This window comes from Engystomops pustulosus, chromosome 1 (assembly GCF_040894005.1).
Source record: "Engystomops pustulosus chromosome 1, aEngPut4.maternal, whole genome shotgun sequence".
Taxonomy (NCBI): Eukaryota; Metazoa; Chordata; class Amphibia; order Anura; family Leptodactylidae; genus Engystomops; species Engystomops pustulosus.
This window is the reverse complement of record NC_092411.1, coordinates 232,729,529-232,748,770: the sequence shown is the minus strand read 5'-3', so window position 1 is coordinate 232,748,770 and position 19,242 is coordinate 232,729,529. Positions and strand designations below refer to the sequence as shown.

At 39.3% G+C, this 19,242-nt stretch overlaps 1 protein-coding gene across 1 annotated transcript in view; it reads right to left on the bottom strand.

The window, feature by feature from the left end:
• LOC140075257 (lecithin retinol acyltransferase-like) overlaps window positions 1-17,714 on the bottom strand; it is a 35,081-nt gene extending 17,367 nt beyond the window's left edge. Inside the window, exon 1 of the transcript XR_011849378.1 lies at window positions 17,657-17,714. The gene's annotated coding sequence lies outside the window, so the exon portion shown is untranslated. The remainder of the gene's footprint in view (window positions 1-17,656) is intronic.
• Between the last annotated feature and the right edge of the window lie 1,528 nt (window positions 17,715-19,242).

The following is a 19,242-nucleotide window of genomic DNA, read 5'->3' as shown; positions in this document are numbered from 1 at the left end:
CAGAGCTCGTGCGATCACTGCAGGAGCTCCGCTGTACGTGACAGCCGGGCTCCTGCAGTAACAGCTGCGATTGCGATACTCGCTATCCCGGATGTTTAGCCCCATAGCGTCTATAGGGCAGAGCTGGGTACTCACCAAGCGGGTCGTTATCCTCTGTGCAAGACATGGAGGTGCCGACTGCTTTCATGGCAGCCCTGGGGTCTTTTGAAGGTCCCCAGGGCTACTGGCAGTATGTGTATTGCAGTATATTACATTGAACAATTGATTAAATGATCACTTTTTCATGTCCCACCCTAGGACAAAGTAAAACAATGATAAAAAAGTTTTTAAACAAATTGTAAAGAAAAAAAATATAAAATGAATGAAGATCCCTTAATGTCCCATCACACATAAAAATCTAATTTTACATAAAAAAGGGAAAATCACCACAAAACACACATTCAGTATCACCACATCTGTAACAACCCATAGAATAAAATGAAATTCATATTGAACACGTATGGTGAACACCGTAAAAAAATTTTTAAAAAAACCTGCAAAAATAATGATATTTTCATATCCAACCTCCTAAAAAAAGGATAAAAAGTCATCAAAAAATAACATTTACCCTGACATGATACCAATAAAACGTACAGCTTGTCCCGCAAAATACAAGCCCTAAAACAGCTCCATATATTAAAAAATAAAAATGTTATGCCTTTTAGAACATGGCAATGGAAAAACAAGCACATTTCTCAACAACTGAGTTTTATATTCTGAAAGAAGACAACCATAAGAAAGCTATATAAATTGGGTATCGCTTTAATTGTGGTGACCTACAGAGTAAAATTAACATATTATTTTTATGGTACATTGAATGGCCTAAAAACCCTAAACCAAAATTCATGATTGATTCAAGAGTTAATAAAATCACATTAATTAGTTATTGAATCCCCCCCCCCTAAGTGAAAAGCAGATCTCATACTGAAAATAATAACCCTCCATATGTCCACGTTACAAAAAAATTAAACATTTTATAGCCTGTAATATGTGGTAATGAAACTCTGCTCTGAATGGCGCCTCCTTCCCTTCTATGCCCGGATCTGCGCCCATACAGCAGTCTACCAACACATATGGGTATCGGTGTACTTAGGAGAAATTGTGTATCAAACTTTATGAAGCTTTTTGTCATTTAATCCATTGTGAAATTTTAAGTTTTGGCCAAAATAAATGTATTGTCCAAAAAAATTACAAATTGTAAATTTCACCTCCATTTTGTTTCTACCCCTGTAAAACACCTAAAGAGTCAACAAACTTGGAGTTTTGGAGATTTAAAAAAAAATGTGAAAAACTGCACCCATGCTTCTAAGTCCCATAACAACCTCACAAAATGAGAGGATGCATAAAAAGTCATGCCAACGTAAAGCGGACATTCGGGAAAAGTTATTTATAAAGTTATTTGGGTGCTATGACCATCTACTTGAAAATGAAGAAGTTTTATACATTTTTGACAAATTTCTATTTTTTTTCATAACTGAACGCAAAAGATATCATCCAAATATTTCCACTAATTTGAAGTACAATGTGTGATGGGAAAACAATCTCAAAATTACCTCTATTTGTTAAAATAGTGACACAGGGCAGATTTCAAAAAGTGGCTTGGTCCTTAAGGGGTAAAACTAGGTATAAACAAAATTGTAAAACTGAAAGGTATAGGCACAATTCATACAGACATTACCATCAGCCAGTCAATAATAATCACGGTAAGCTTGAACCAAAAAAGATGTGTCTCCAAATTACAGTTAATATCAATCTTTATTAATTCATAAACAAAATCTACAAAGTAGCAAATAGTGGAACAAAACCGGTTAAAAGGTGTATGTCCAAATTTTATCCAGCAAACAATGCCATAATTCCCCCAGAAGAAATCTCATAGTGAAACACATGTCAGGGTATTCAGTGTGTGCTGAAACGTTCTGTGTTGCAGTGAGATTCCATTAGGCAGAACTAAGGAGGGATTGCTGAATGAGCAGGAGAAAGGGTGAGAAAGTGTAACAACCTGTGAATCTGCAGAATGGAGGGGCTCTGGTAAAGCCCCCCAGAGCCCATCAAGTTCATTTGCATCATTTTAAAAGTCGATTTTAGAAGGAAGGAGGCCATGGATAAATATATAAATATAAGAAGTGCTTAGATCTATGAGTAAGTGTCCCTGCTATCATGCTCGATTTTGATGGTTTAATGACCAATGCAGCAATTTTATTTCAACACCTGAGACACACACCCCAACTAGATAAAACCTTATGAAATTACATTTAAAGCAAAAGCTTTTATGATGCTTCCATTACTCATAGATTAGATAATCATCTTCCCTCTCTAGCTGGTTGATTTGATGATATAGAAGTGTTAGCAAAAGATCACTTACACAATCCTGCTAATGATTCCTGAAGTCATTTCAGTCCCTCAAGTTCAAGGTTTTATGTTTTCAAGGGAACAATCTTAAAAGGTTCCCCAGAGTAGAAACAAGACTTCTGTTATTTCTTTCATCCCATATAAACACCTAATAAATAGATAACTGCACTGCTCCAACAGAGTTCACCACTTTTTTTGGTGCACCTTTAACTTAGGGAGTGCGACACATTTCTTTTGGACTTTGCATGTTAAATCTGATGCACATTCTGACTGAGCATTTTCTGCGCCCCCTTCAGTGTAGAAAATTGTGTTGCATGAAAACTAGAGCAGCTGGGCCCTAAAACAGTTGTGTGCGACACAAATGTAGCGCAGGCGCTTCTTAAATACCTGTGCAAGCAGTTTGTACCTAAAAGAATGTGCAAAGTCCGACAGAATACTGTCTCATGGCCCCATAGATGCTATGAACTCTTGCTACCACACCAACACATTAGCACTGTTATGATGCTGATCATTAACTAGCTAACTACTCAGCGTGACATAGTACAATGCAGTCAGAGAGAATAAAGGTGCCTATATGTACGGTCTAATACCTCTTCTATCTACTGGATGAACAACATGGGTTGAAACATCAGCTGTTGGGGGAGATTTAGCACACACCCATACACATAAGATAATCTGCATATCTACCTTGATTATCAATATGTACGGTAATTAAATACTATGATAACAAAATTGAATTACAACCCATTACACACTCATAAAACAATATAAGCAGAAAGACTAAAGCTCACTATCTGTAGTCTGGTATAGTGAATTGTTTTGATCAATATTTTTTTGATCAAAGGTTGCTCAATCCTAGTATGTAGAGTAACTTCTAGTATGTACAGTAACTCCTAGTATGTATAGTAACTTCTAGTATGTATAGTAACTCCTAGTATGTACAATAACTCCTAGTATGCACAGTAACTCCTAGTATGTATAGTAACTTCTACAATGTACAATAACTCCTAGTAAGTATAGTAACTTCTAGTATGTACAGTAACTCCTAGTATGTACAGTAACTTCTACAATGTACAATAACTCCTAGTAAGTATAGTAACTTCTAGTATGTACAATGACTCCAAGTATGTACAGTAACTCCTAGTATGTATAGTAACTCCTAGTATGTATAGTAACTTCTAGTATGTATAGTAACTCCTAGTATGTACAGTAACTCCTAGTATGTATAGTAACTCCTAGTATGTATAGTAACTTCTAGTATGTATAGTAACTCCTAGTATGTATACTAACTTCTAGTATGTATAGTAACTCCTAGTATCTATAGTAACTTCTAGTATGTACAGTAACTCCTAGTATGTATACTAACTTCTAGTATGTATAGTAACTCCTAGTATGTATAGTAACTCCTAGTATGTACAGTAACTCCTAGTATGTATAGTAACTCCTAGTATGTATAGTAACTTCTAGTATGTACAGTAACTCCTAGTATGTATAGTAACTTCTAATATGTATAGTAACTCCTAGTATGTATACTAACTTCTAGTATGTATAGTAACTCCTAGTATGTATAGTAACTTCTAGTATGTACAGTAACTCCTAGTATGTATAGTAACTCCTAGTATGTACAGTAACTCCTAGTATGTATAGTAACTCCTAGTATGTATAGTAACTTCTAGTATGTACAGTAACTCCTAGTATGTATAGTAACTTCTAGTATGTACAGTAACTCCTAGTATGTATAGTAACTTCTAGTATGTACAGTAACTCCTAGTATGTAAAGTTACTTCTACTATGTAAAGTAACTGCAAGTATGCATAGTAACTTCTAGTACATATAGTAACTCCGAGTATGTTACTTTTAGTATGTATAGAAACTTCCACTTTGTATAGTTAACCCTTGTATGTATAGCACCGGTCAAGCAGTTTATATACATAACGTTCAAATTAAGTCTGCTTAGACCCCAGTTCAATAAACTAAAATATATTTGGTCACTATGTTATTTTAAGTTACTATCTTACCTCTTATATTATTAGAACCAGTAGCAATTACTTCTGGTTTCTTTTATGCATTTCCATTAGTAAAATCTGAATACTTATGGTAAATGCTTACTTTCTACAATTTATAACAAAAAAACAGCAAAGCAGCCCTTGTGTTTTTGTCTCCATTGTAATCATGGAAACATGATAGGATAAACACTCCAATTCTACGGGAACTGATGGAAAAATAAAAGCTACCTTTCACCTGCGGAATTTGGTTTCCATCATTTGATGCTCTCCTTTTCCCAATTCCTTAAAGAAGCAGGAATCTTTTTTTCTCTGTCCTCTTTGCTGCAAATGTAGTAAGTGTCTTTGAAGCCGGCAGACACAATGGTGCACATTTACTAGGGGCCATGCGCCAGTTTTCTGTTGGACTTTGCACATTCTTTTAGGTGCAAACTGCTTGCCCAAACCGCCTATATTATATTTCACTACTGCCCCCCATATCCACCATCACAGTCATGCAGCTTCAGATAGAGAACATCAAGCAATTGTCCCTTCCCACAACAGTCAAACCAGTGAACTGTCTTCTTCAACTCAATTACTTCCTCCATTATCCCTCAGAAAGGCCTCATGCACACGACTGTAATGGTCGCCATGATCCGTCCGCACCTGATCATGGCCACCATTGTGGTTTTTGGCACCAGATCACTGTGAGCACACTGTCTCACCACAAATAAAGGGCATGTACGATCTTTTGCTGGATTTGCTGCTGCCCGGTTCATAAAGAGAGAGGAGGGGGGAGGAACACTCAGCCCTCCCCTCTTCTCCACCTGGTTGTGTGAGGTTAAGGTCTAAGGGCTTGATCACACAGTCCACATAAAACAAATCCTTTTTCAGTCCTTTTCATGTCAGCATTTTATCCACGTTTGTTTATTCCATATTGCATCCAATGATCCATTTTTACACATGCAAAAAAACACTGTTTCCTCATCATCACTCAAGAAAAGCTTATGGTCATCATCCATGAGCCCTAAATTTTTGTTTTGCAGACCGGTTGGCTTCTATTGAAGTTCATGGAAATTTTCTTTTACATATTAAAGGGTACATAAAGGTTCAGTATGCTGTGGGAATCACAGATAGCACACTGAAGAAAAATCTCATTGCCATTCTGTATTATAAGCTTCTATCCAGCAGATTACTACTCCCCAGTAGTCACATAAGTCGTCTCCCCCCCACAGTCATAGGAGCACATTGTCCTCTTCCTCCAGCTAAAGGTTGTAAAGGTACACCTTGATATTAAAGCGATATAAGAATGCTAGCTTGTATATAGAGTTGGAAGTGTGGGCACAGCTGAAATATAAACTGAAGCACTTAATGAAAGGAGTGCTGCTACAGATGTAAGATTGCAAATCCAATAATTTATGATGTATAACCAACTTTATTGAGTTCTTCAGGGCTTTTCCCCTATTGAAGCCCACTCTGTGGCCACAAACTATTGTTTGGTGCTGTGTCCCCTTGTGCATTGGTAAGACTTACATCATTGTTGTTCTTTATAATATGTCTGTGTTGGTTAAACTGCTGATTATTTTTGTATCTTACTTGCACTTCATATTTGTCTGTATACCACAAGACATTGTATGATTGAGCTGACCAGGAGATAATATACACCTGTATACAGGTACTACTAGGCTTTACCACCTCTATGGTCCCCAAGTTGACATTGTGCTTTATGTACAACATTTTTAATTGATCTGTAAAGTCCTTGTTTTTGTATCACCTAGTTAATTGACTGGGATTATATTTCTAAAATATTTTTGATGACTTAACTCAATGTGGGAGATGTAAGCAGACGTCTATGCCAGGATACTGGAGTAATTTGCACCTGAAATGCCATGCACCACATCAATTGAAGGTTTAAGATCTTCCTTATAGGGCAAATACTTTCTAGTCACAGTTGAACTAGTACACATAAAGGGGAGTAATCTATTGGCAGAGGGGCCCATTGAATCAGAAAGTGGTTGAGGCCAAACTTGTGCTACTGTGCGCCAATAAATATACCGGAGTTTACAAGTGAAAATCTCTCCAGTTCATAAATAGCAGGTGTAAAGTGAGACTAAACAGTCTTCAAGTGTTTTTCTTGGCTATACTATCCTTAGGGCTCTTTAACATTGCCTCACAAAGCCATTGATTTCTTTGGGTGTTTTCATAGTGGCTTGTATTTTCTCTGATCCGTCGTCCATTGAAAAAATTACGACACGTCCAACTGCGGATCACAAAAGGCAATAGAAGTCTATGGGTCCACAAATAAGGCTGATAAGGCTGAAAAACCATTTGTGATATTTTCAAAGCAATGTTAAGCCTTCAGTTTTTTTTTTGTTTTTTTTTGCGGACACAGCGATAAAACGTATGCATCACGGAGACAAAATGCAATGGATGTGCAACTGAAAATGAGCGACAACGCAAATGTGAAAGAGCCCATAGGATAGGTCATTAGTAGTTCATTAGTGGGGGTGCACCACCCAACAAATATTCAGATTACCGTATTTTTCGGTCTATAAGGCGCACAAAAAATCCTTTGATTTCCTCAGAAATCAAAGGTGCGCCTTATAGTCCAGTGCGCTTAAATATATATGAACCGTATTTACAGACAACAGCTGCCTTGAACTGTGCACAGGTCTGCCACCTGCTGGTCATTCATCCTTATAATCAGGTGCGCCTTATATATGAACCTAAACGTTTTATCAGGCATTTATTGATGGTGCGCCTTATAGTCCGAAAAATACTGTAGCTGTCGTACACCATGGATGTCCTTTATTATGGATAAGTCATTACTGGTATCAGAGACCAGAAAAGCCCTTTAACCCTTTCCTCACCGGTCAATGTAAAATTACGGTGACCAAGTGTTTATATAGAGGGTGTAGAGAGGGAGCTCCCTCTATACACATCGGACGTTAGCTGTATTACACCGCTGATACTTGCCAATAATTACTTTTAAGTCCCTATTCTTGTGTATTGTTCTGAAATGCGTCTCAATATGTGGACAATATTCAGCATACTATATAAAAATACCTATCACTGCGAGCAATTTGACTAGATCTATTCACCTGCTACATAGAGATTCTGGCCAGATTTATCAAGGCTTGTATTCCTGAAAACTGACTGCATACAAGCCCTGAAATATGCACAATTCCTGGTACATAGCCAAGAATTGTATGAACAGTTGTGGCACTAATAGAAGGAAGCTGAGGAGGATGCCCCGGCCTGCTAAATTTACTATAGAATGTGCTGAAATCTGCACTGGAATTATCAAGAAACACTAGAGGACAAATTGCTAAGGAACACACTGGGGGAATGTATTACTCTATCTATGCCAGAATACTGGAGTTATTTACATCTGAAACGGCGGGCATGGTCTCATAAGGAAATAGCCTGTGCACCAGAAAATTCAGTCTGTGCACCAAAACAATTCAATATTCAAATATTCAATATCCCCAAGCATCAGATGCAGGAATTGATCTGGTGCGACACATTAATACATCTCCCCATTGTGCCATTCTACTCGTGTATATATATATATTCTCCCCACTGTGTGTTGAGTAATGTGAAAAGCTGATGGTCATTTTACAGATAAGAAGGGGGTCCTGAGAAACCATGTTAGAAAGACTGGGGGGGGGGGGGGGTTATGTAGAGATGTGAGTCAGAATTACATGCATAGGACACATCAAGATGCTTAGATCACAAGAAATTGTGATTATTTCAGAGCTTCTACACCAGAAATTTGGCACAGAAGCACTGATAAATGTCCCCCTTGGAGTGTATCCTGTGCAGGTTTTTACATTTTGTACACTACAATTTTTGTGCACACATGCAACTTGTGGAGTGCTGCTGTCCCATACTCATGTAAAGGTAACCTTTAAACTTTTAAAGTGTCAGCTTTCCTCTAGTCCCCTTAGGTACGCAGCATTTACCAAATATCACAACAGTTGTGTATTTGACATTTTGACAATTCTGTGCAGCATGAAGCTATACAATATGCTGGAACCCTTGAATGTTGTCTTATTTTGTGAGTTAGTTTGTATTGTGTGTGACAAGTTAAGAAATTTGGTGTAAATTAATCCTGGATTTTGTAGAAATTGACAATTTGTGCAGATGGTAATCTGAAGCATGTAAATAAGCTTCAGTGGGAACAAACTGGATTCTCATGGAGTCAGTCCTGATATCAAAATGAAGGGTGTGGTTTTAGGCCTCATGACAGACTCTATATGGGATACCATCATTCCATGTACAGGCAGTCCCGGGTTACATACAAGGTAGGTTCTGTAGGTTCGTTCCTAAGTTGAATTTGTATGTAAGTCGGAACTGTATACTTTATTATTGTAACCCCAGCCAAAATTTTTTGGTCTCTGAAACAATTGGATTTAAAAATGTTGGATTGTCATAAGAAACAGGATTAACAATAAAGCTTCATTACAGACACCTGTGATAACTGTTACAGCTGTTTATTGTAGCCTGGGGCTCAAGTACAGTAAGTTACCAACATCCAGAGGTTAGTTTGTAACTCGGTGTCGTCTGTAAGTCGGGTGTTCATAAGTAGGGGACCGCCTGTACCAGTGGCACATCATTCGTGAAGTGACACCTGTAAAAATACAACTTCCATCTGAGGGTCATCAATTTTCAATTAGATGACTTAACAAATGCGGTCTTCTAGAAGGGTTGACAAATAGTTTGCAATTAAAACAACTTTGACTTCACAAAACAATTAGCATCTTAATTGGCCCCAAGCTGAGTTTTTCTCTGAAACCAAAACAAATGGTGAGCGGTATTTGCAAATAAACTCTTCCCCGGGTGAATAAGAAAAGGCCTGGAAAGAAACAGATCCATTACTCCCCTATTGTTAAATGCTAATCCATTATGCAAATATATAATCCCAGGAAAAAAAACTCCCAAAAGACTAATTTTCAAATCAACAAAGAATCCAATCTGAAGACTGATAATGGTGAACACACAGGGGATTGACTTCCCTGTCTTATGTATGTAGTGAGCTGTTTACTCTTCATTATGCTTTAAAAGATCATTGAGCCATTATTATGTCATTTCACTATTACAAGGGTCATCAAAGGTGAATAATAGGAAGCATTCACTATAAGCCACTTGTTATAGTAATGAGCTGATAAATTTAATGGAGGTAATGGGACATTTGTAGAAGGTATGCTGCTATTTACAGATACAGTAACTGGTAATGGAGTGTCCCAGGATCTACATATTAATGGCCTGACCCCTTGATAGGCATAGGCCAGGGACATCCCATTCAAGTGTATCAGATGGGGCCTCAATATCTTACATTACATTCAGTTGATCAGCAGGGCTCCGAGAGTGATATTAATTTACTATCCTTGGAAAAGGCCAAGCCCCATGAACCACACACGCTGTAATAGTATGTGCATCATTGTTAAACCTGTATAAAGAGGGATAACGTGTTAAGCCCTCCCAATATACAGCAGATGACTGCTGTATTATAGAGCAGAAACCCAAGGCTAAGGCGCGGTCATATGTTCATAACGCTAGCGCACAGGGGGCAGGCCCCGGCCCTATCGCATATGCGTTTCCAGAGAAACACATGCGATCGGGTTATCGAACAAATATGTTTCCCTGGAAACGCATATGCGATAGGGCCGGGGCCTTCCCCCTATGCGCTAGTGTCGTGTTATGATCGCAGCGCTAGCGGAACATGTGACTGCGGCCTAGCACACATGGCTTCCACAATTAGATTTAACCACTTAAAAGCCCAAGCTCATCTTCACCTTAAGGGTGCAGCCACAAGTTCAGTTTTTGCGATGCATTTGTGCTATTCCTCCTCCATTTTCACTCCACTCCTGGTTTTGACATCAAAAACTGCATCTGAAAAACTGAACGTGTGGACACACCCTTAGGATCCAGCATGGTTTTAGAAACCTTATCTGTGTCTATATATACGATTATAACTTTAGAGCGCTTTAACTTACCAGGGTGATTTTCAGATGGTTTTTTCAAGACATGTTGTGCTTTATGATTTTTTTTTTGTTATTTTATTTTATTAGGGTGTTAGGAGGCTTACAAATCAATCCCCAATTTTCCAAATTTAAGATTCAATTATTTTAGAGGTCTATTCATATTTAAAGGGGCATTGAACCCACAAATCGCATCCTTCAAAATGTTCTAATTTTGATAATAAAATGTTTATTTAGCCTCAAAATGTACCAGTTCATGCAGGATAAAATGAGAAAACACATCTCAGATTTTGTTGTTCAGTTTCTCTTGAGTATGGCAATACCCAACTTGTGGATGTAAACCAATTTATGTGGCCATAACAGGGTGCAGAAGGAAAGGAGCGCAATCAAGCTTCTGAAGGGCAAATTTTAAGGAAACAAATTTCAGGCAGGCTTTCTTGGCCGGAATGAAAAAAAATGAATCTACCTTATACCCGAGTATAAGCCGACCCAAATATAGGCCATGGCCCTTAGATTTACCACAAAAAACTGGGAAAACCTATTAACTAGAGTAAAAGCCTAGGGTGGGAAACGCATTGATCACAGCCTCCCCCCATTATATAGCCAACCAGACCCTAGCCCCAGTATATACAGTGCCTACAAGTAGTATTCAACCCCCTGCAGATTTAGCAGGTTTGATAAGAAGCAAATAAGTTAGAGCCTTCAAAGTTCAAACAAGAGCAGGATTTATTAACAGATGCATAAATCTTACAAACCAAAAAGTTATGTTGCTCAGTTAAATTTTAATAAATTTTAAACATAAAAGTATGGGTCAATAATTATTCAACCCCTCAAACCACCAGAATTCTGTTTGGTTCCCATAAAGTATTAAGAAGTAGTTCAGGCACAAAGAACAATGAGCTTCACATGTTTGGATTAATTATCTGTTTTTCCAGCCTTTTCTGACTATTTAAGACCTTCCCCAAACTTGTGAACAGCACTCATACATGGTCAACATGGGAAAGACAAAGGAGCATTCCAAGGCCATTACAGACAAGATCGTGGAGGGTCACAAGGCTGGCCAGGGGGTACAAAACCCTTTCCAAGGAGTTGGGCCTACCTGTCTCCACTGTTGGGAGCATCATCCGGAAGTGGATGGCTTATGGAACTACTGTTAGCCTTCCACGGCCTGGACAGCCTTTGAAAGTTTCCTCCCGTGCTGAGGCCAGGCTTGTCTGAAGAGTCAAGGCTAACCCAAGGACAACAAGGAAGGAGCTCCGGGAAGATCTCATGGTAGTGGGGACATTGTTTTCAGTCAATACCATAAGTAATGTACTCCACCGTAATGGTCTCCGTTCCAGACGAGCACGTAAGGTACCTTTACTTTCAAAGCGTCATGTCAAGGCTCGTTTACAGTTTGCTCATGATCATTTGGAGGACTCTGAGACAGACTGGTTCAAGGTTCTCTGGTCTGATGAGACCAAGATCGAGATCTTTGGTGCCAACCACACACGTGACGTTTGGAGACTGGATGGCACGGAATACGACCCCAAGAATCCCATCCCTACAGTCAAGCATGGTGGTGGCAGCATCATGCTGTGGGGCTGCTTCTCAGCCAAGGGGCCTGGCCATCTGGTCCGCATCCATGGGAAGATGGATAGCACGGCCTTCTTGGAGATTTTGGCCAAGAACCTCCACTCCTACGTCAAGGATCTTAAGATGCGTCGTCATTTCATCTTCCAACAAGACAACGACCCAAAGCACACAGACAAGAAAACTAAGGCCTGGTTCAAGAGGGAAAAAAACAAGGTGTTGCAGTGGCCTAGTCAGTCTCCTGACCTTAACCCAATTGAAAACTTGTGGAAGGAGCTCAAGATTAAAGTCCACATGAGCCACCCAAAGAACCTAGATAACTTGGAGAAGATCTGCATGGAGGAGTGGGCCAAGATAACTCCAGAGACCTGTGCCGGCCTGATCAGGTCTTATAAAAGACGATTATTAGCTGTAATTGCAAACAAGGGTTATTCCACAAAATGTTAAACCTAGGGGTTGAATAATAATTGACCCACACTTTTATGTTTAAAATGTATTAAAATATAACTAAGCAACATAACTTTTTGGTTTGTAAGATTTATGCATCTGTTAATAAATCCTGCTCTTGTTTGAAGTTTGAAGGCTCTAACTTATTTGCTTCTTATCAAACCTGCTAAATCTGCAGGGGGTTGAATACTACTTGTAGGCACTGTAGCTAGCCAGCCCCTTCTCCCCAGTAAAGTCAGCTAGCGCCCTGTATAAAGCCAGCCAGATTGCCCCCAGTACATAGCCAGTCAGCCTGCCCCAGTATATAGCCAGCCCCAGTATGCCCAGCACATAAAAAGAGAAAGTCCATACTCTCTTTTCCAATGCCTCCCACAGTCCCTCTTCTTACATCTGTCAGCGGCAATTCTGTGTCAACCACTGCCTTTACCATATTGTGTGTTCCGGCAGCCACTTAACACGCGGATGTCAGCGGCGGCTGATGTCTGTGCACTGCCACGTAGCACGGACCTCCTGCTGCCAGACGTAAGAAAAGGACCTGTGGGGTGTGGGGGGGATTTGGGGCGAGTGTATTGACTTGACTTAAGTACAGGATAGGTTCCATAGGTTTGCTGAAGTTGAATTTGTATGTAAGTCGAAACTGTATATTTTATAATTGTAGTCCCAGACAACATATTTTTTTTTCCCAGTGACAACTATAGTTTCAAATTTTTTTGCTGTAATGGGACCAAGGATGATCACATGATCATTGCAGACTGGGACTACAGTAAAGCATCCAGAGAGCTTCACCAGAGGTCACAGTGGGCAGAGGGGTTTGTCTTTAACTAGGGGTTGTCTGTAAGCTTGGTGTCCTTAAGTAGGGGACCGCCTGTATTGACATTTATTTTTTTACTTGAGTATAAGCCGAGTTTGTTTTTTTGTGCTGAGATACTCGAATATATACGGTTTTTTGATACTGATTTTTCACTTTTGTTTTATACATCATATAACATATTTATCTTGTTATTTGTGTTCTATGGGTCAGAATGATTATGGCGATATCCCATTTATTTAGCTTTTTAATTTTTGAATAATTGTGCAGAATAAAAACCCATTTTGAGAGAAAAATCACATGGTTTTGCATCGCCATCTTCTAAGTGGTGTAGTATTTAGATTTTTTTGTTGACTAACCTGTATTAGGGCTTATTGTTTGTGGAATGAGTTGTACTTTTTATTGGAATCATTGTGGTCTAAATGTGACTTTTTAATCACTATTTATTGCTTGTTTGGTTGGATGAGCAAAAAACTTAATTTTTGGCATGTTTTGTATTGTTTATTTTTTTTACAATATTTAAAGTACTGGTACAGTGATGATTTTATTTTATTGTATGGGTTGTTGTTGTTGGACACAGCAATATCATATTTGTGTGGACTGTGTGGTGATGTTCAATTTTTTATTATATGTGGGAGTTTTATTATATCTGGGGCATTTAGTGAACTTTTATAAATTTTTTTATTTAATTCTTTTATTTGTAAAGATTTTTATCACATTTTTTACTGTCTCACTCTTGTTTTTTAAATGTAGGAGTTTGGTCATTTATGGGGCATTTAGGGGACTTTTACTACTTTTTATTTGTCCCATTCTGGGGCTGAGCAAAAGTAATACACTGGACCTGAGTATCAAAGTAATGCACTGCCATACTGAAATATGGCAGTGTATTACAGTAGTCAGCCTATGCAGGTGCATAGGCGAACATGCACACTGTCAGATCCTTCTGAAGGTAGCTCTGGGGTTTTTGTCCGGATCCAAGGTCTACAACTGTCAAACCGGCGTGGGGTGGGAATCAAGGCAGGGACATACTTAGAAGCCCTATAGACGCTGCGGTCAAACATTTTTGACAGCGGTGCGTAAAGGGTTTAATGACTGGAATTGCGATCCTAGCTGTTACCACTGGAGCCTGACTGTCGTATTCATCTGGGCTCCCGCACTGCTGTCACTGTTGACAGAGAATAATGATAAAATATTACTTTTATGTTATGGTGAATGGGCGAAAAAAGGGTTCAAAATACAAAACAAACTTAATGATTTTTGTCCACCTTGAAATAGTTAATAAAATCTCATGAATAAGCTATAGACCCCCAAAATGGATTAACTATGAAGTGCTTTTCATCCTGAAAATAATAAGCCCTCACATGTTTGCATTACCAAAAAAATAAACATTCTATAGCCTGTACAATGTGACAATACAAATCTCTGCTTTTATTCTATGCCCCGGCCATGTGCCCATAAAGCAGTTTATCACCACATATGGGCTATTAGTGCACTCGGGAAAAATTGGGTATCAAACTTTGCAGAGCATTTCATCATTTAATTCACTGAGAAAGTGTCATTTTTGGCTTAAATTAATGTATTTTCCTCCAAAAATTCTAAAGTTTCTAAATCGCACATCCATATTGTTTTAACCCCTGTGAAACACGTAAAAGGGTTAACAGACTTCACAAGGGTTGCTTTATACATGTTAAGGGGTGTAGTTTCTATGTGTATAGTATATTTAGGCCTCTCAATTTCACTTGGAAGCTGAGTTGTCCCTCAAAATGTGTGTCTTGGCAATTTTCATGAAAATTAGAGAAATCGCACCTAAATTTCTAAGCCTCATAACATCCTAGAAAAATTAAAAGGACGCATTAAAAACATGTCATCAGACAAGCAAACAATCCAGAAAAGTTTGTTATCAAGCTATTTGGGTGGTCTAACTGAATTGAAATATTTAAAACTTTGAAATTGCGAATTTTTCGGAATTTTTTCAAAATCTTCAATTTTTTCCTAACAAAATGCAAAACGTATCACTGAACTTGTTCGACTAACATGAAGTACAATGTATCACAAGAAAACTATTTCAAAATCACATGGATATGTTAAAGCGTTCCGAAGTTATAACCAATTTTCGTGACACATGGCAGATTCTAAAAATCGAGTCTGGTCATTAAGCTGAAAACAAGCGTCAGAGATAAGGGGTTAAACCCTGTGCAGTTTTCTTTGTGTTCTTAGGTAACCTGCCAACAGAATATTTACTCAGTTACAGGAGTTGTCTACAAATAAATGTTTATTGCTAATCTTCCGTAAACATACAGAATCAATATTGAAGTATTAGTTGAGTAGTTGCCAGGTGCTGTAGCTGCAGGCAGGGCTAAGGGTACATTCAGCCATCTGTGCGGATGTATACACGTCCCCATAGACGGCAATGGCGGCCCAGCGGCAGTATGGTGCCACACATGTTCCGCACTGTACACGGGGAAAAGATAGAGAATGTTCTATTTTCCTCATGTGTGCAGCCGTGCGCCGCTTTTCTCTATGGAGGGGTCACTACCCCCTCCTCTACAGCGCACAGTGATATGCCCGCCCAGCATACGGCTGTGTAAATGTACCCTAAGGCTGACTGTACACAAACCGTGCAGACTGTGGAAATGGACCAGTTTCCACTGACCGAACGCATTGCAACTGTAACAGTTCCCACAGAATCGGTACTATAGTTGAATTGACAGACAAGGAGTCCTGTCTGCATGATGCAAAGACTCCCATCCTGTGTAATGTGTACAGTCTGAGGGATAGGACCAAACATGGGTCAGTTTTCGTGACGTGCACCATACCATTCTGTAGACGGGGAAAGGATAGAACATGTCCTATCTTTCCCCATGTGCAGGGCCGTGCGCATTGCATCTCTATGGATAAGCAAGGGGTCACCCCTCCTCCTCTACAACACGCCAGGCTAATGGAGTGAAGGGGGGGGGGCATATAAAATAACTAATGGTGGGAGGGGGGGCATATAAAATAACTAATGGTGGGAGGGGGGGCATATAAAATAACTAATAGTGGGAGGGGGGGCATATAAAATAACTAATGGTGGGAGGGGGGGCATATAAAATAACTAATGGTGGGAGGGGGGGCACATAAAATAACTAATGGTGGGTGGGGGGCATATAAAATAACTAATAGTGGGTGGGGGCACATAAAATAACTAATGGTGGGTGGGGGGCATATAAAATAACTAATGGTGGGTGGGGGTCATATAAAATAACTAATGGTGGGTGGGGGGCACATGAAATAACTAATGGTGGGTGGGGGGCATATAAAATAACTAATGGTGGGTGGGGGGGCCATATAAAATAACTAACGGTGGGTGGGCGGGCACATAAAATAACCAATGGTGGGTGGGGGGCATATAAAATAACTAATGGTGGGTGGGGGGCATATAAAATAACTAATGGTGGGTGGGCGGGCACATAAAATAACTAATGGTGGAAGGGCAGCATAGGAAATAATAAATGGTGGAGGGGCAGCATATTTAATAATTAAATTCATTAGGCCAATATATAAAATAGTTCACAAGGGGGTGCAGCATATTAAATAATTATTTTGGGAGGGGGGGCAGTGTATTACAGATGCGGTCACATGTACCGCTTTTTATCCGGCCCTCCCCTATGTAAAAAGTTTGGGGACCCCTGATCTAGACTTTTTCTCTAGTAGTGACAATAGGATTTTCATAATTTTGTGCTGTCATGGGAACAGGAATTATCAATAAAACCTAATTACAGACACCTTACAGCTGATCATTACAGCCTGGGACTAAAGCATCCAGAGAGCTTCACCAGTGGTCACAGTGGGTAGAGAGGTCTGAGTTAAGATCTTTTATAACTGTTAGAAGGGTTTTTTTTTAGCAGGCACATAGGTAAAAACTAACGGGCGATTTGGGACACTAAATGACCGGTCCTGTGGGTGGTTTAGTGTCCCAAATCGCATTGACAGGTTCCCTTTTATTTTCAATGATTATGTTTTACTATGTTTTATTCCCAACGTACATTAGTAAACAAAACGTACACACCTCATTTTTTACATAAGGGTAGATTAGAACATTGTTGGTATGTGCAAACAGAGAAGGGTGGAGTCACTGCTTCAGTTGATCATGTGTTACGGTTACTTACGATTGGAAATAATTGTCCTTTCTTATTTTTACTCTTGTAAATTCCCAGCAGTTTAATCTGCTTTGGAAGTGAAAAAATCATGGCGTTCCTAATTTGTTTCACTTACAACACTGTTGCTATTGTTCCATTTTGACAATCTTTCTTCTCATTCCCATCTCAAATATGTACAAAATGAATCTTGTACTTTTAAATCTCTAAGGAGGATTATCAGAGGGCAGGAAGTATGGAAAAACTGTGATTATTAGTAAAAGTCTTTCAAGTTAAAGCCTACATAAATTTCCTATAATTATGCTGCATGGGGAATGGGAATGGGAACATATGATTCACCTTGTTTTCTTGATGATATTCCTTTCCTAATAACCGCCATGAATTATTATGACTGGATAAAGAGTCTATTTGGATCTTTCATAAAATCAGGTTGGCTAGTTTATATCTGTTACCAATTTGACAGAGGAATAAAAATATTAATTGTCTCATGCACACATTGGGGCACATTTACTTACCCGTCCCATCATGATCCCCGAGGTGCGTTGTCTGACGAGGATTCGGAGCTGCTGCGATTCACTAAGATCGTGCGTCCAATTTACTGCATGTGTCGCATCCCGTCTCAGGTCCCCCGGAGTTCACATTCTTCTTCCTGGTGTATGTGAGTGCTGATCTTCTTGCGACACAAATTTCCAATCAGTCGGGTTGTCTGACGGCCATGCCCCCCGATTTGTGTCACAAGAAAGCCGCAGCCGATGCGCCAAACTCCGATCGCATGCGCCAAAAATTCAGGGCAATTCAGTAAAAATTGTAAATATTCGGAAAACCTGACAAAAATGTGTCCAACGGACCCTTAGTAAATGTGCCCCATTGTCTTAAGACAGTCTACCACTTCCACTGAGTCTTATCACCTGCTGGCAGCATGTTGTAGAGAAATGCTCTGTGATTTTCAACACTACTTTTTTAGTCCATTATACCATTTCAATCCATATGCTAATGAGGCAGTTGGTGCACCAAGGTCGTGTCCTTAGCACTTGGAGCACTGCTATTTCTGCCTGGACCCCCCCCCCTACTATCTGTCAGATCAGGTGTTATAGATGGGATAAGCAGTGCCCCAGGTGCTGAGGGCATATCCAGGGTGCACCAACTGTCTCAATAGAATATGGATTAAACTGAGAATATCTTGGAAATTGCCTATTACTCGTAAGTAATAAAGGTTTGCTGGAAATCACAGGCTAATTATCTATAACATGATGTCAACAGGTTATAATTTTAATAATAATGAATATTTGTCTGGCCTGGGGTCTGTATAATTTATTTTCTGGTCAGAGATTTGGATTATTATTATTGTCTGGTCTTAGGTTTGCATTATTTTTATTTTTCTCTTCTGGGATATGCATCATTGTATTATTGTCGGACTGCAACTTTTGGTGTTTATGGGGTTATATTTGGTGCTGCACTGTGGTATTTGTATTTTCTTTGGTAGTTTTCAAGGTACCTAGTGTGACAATGTGGCCCTGGGACCAAATAAAGTTGTGCTTTCGTGCTCTAAAACATGTCAGCATATCTCAAAAGGATCATCTGGTGATTGACAAAGCTGCAAATAAAGAGTGTTACCATGTGACCCCACTCGTACATAAGGACATTGGCTTATTTGTAGGGTATTTAGCCATTAGCACTACTACTCTTCAACTCCTGCCATCAACTATTCAAGTAAAATAAAAACCAGCTAAAGATACTCATCTGCGCTCCTCTTCATCTTGATCCTGGCACTTGTCTTTGTTAGTCTTGACATTATAATTAGCAGCACGGAGCACGGGAATAAGATGTCCTGCACTACGGCCTGCTAATTATGCACTATACTAAATTTGTGGGCAACCCCTTTAAGGAGAACCAAACATAGCGCAACAGTCTATCATACAAGGATG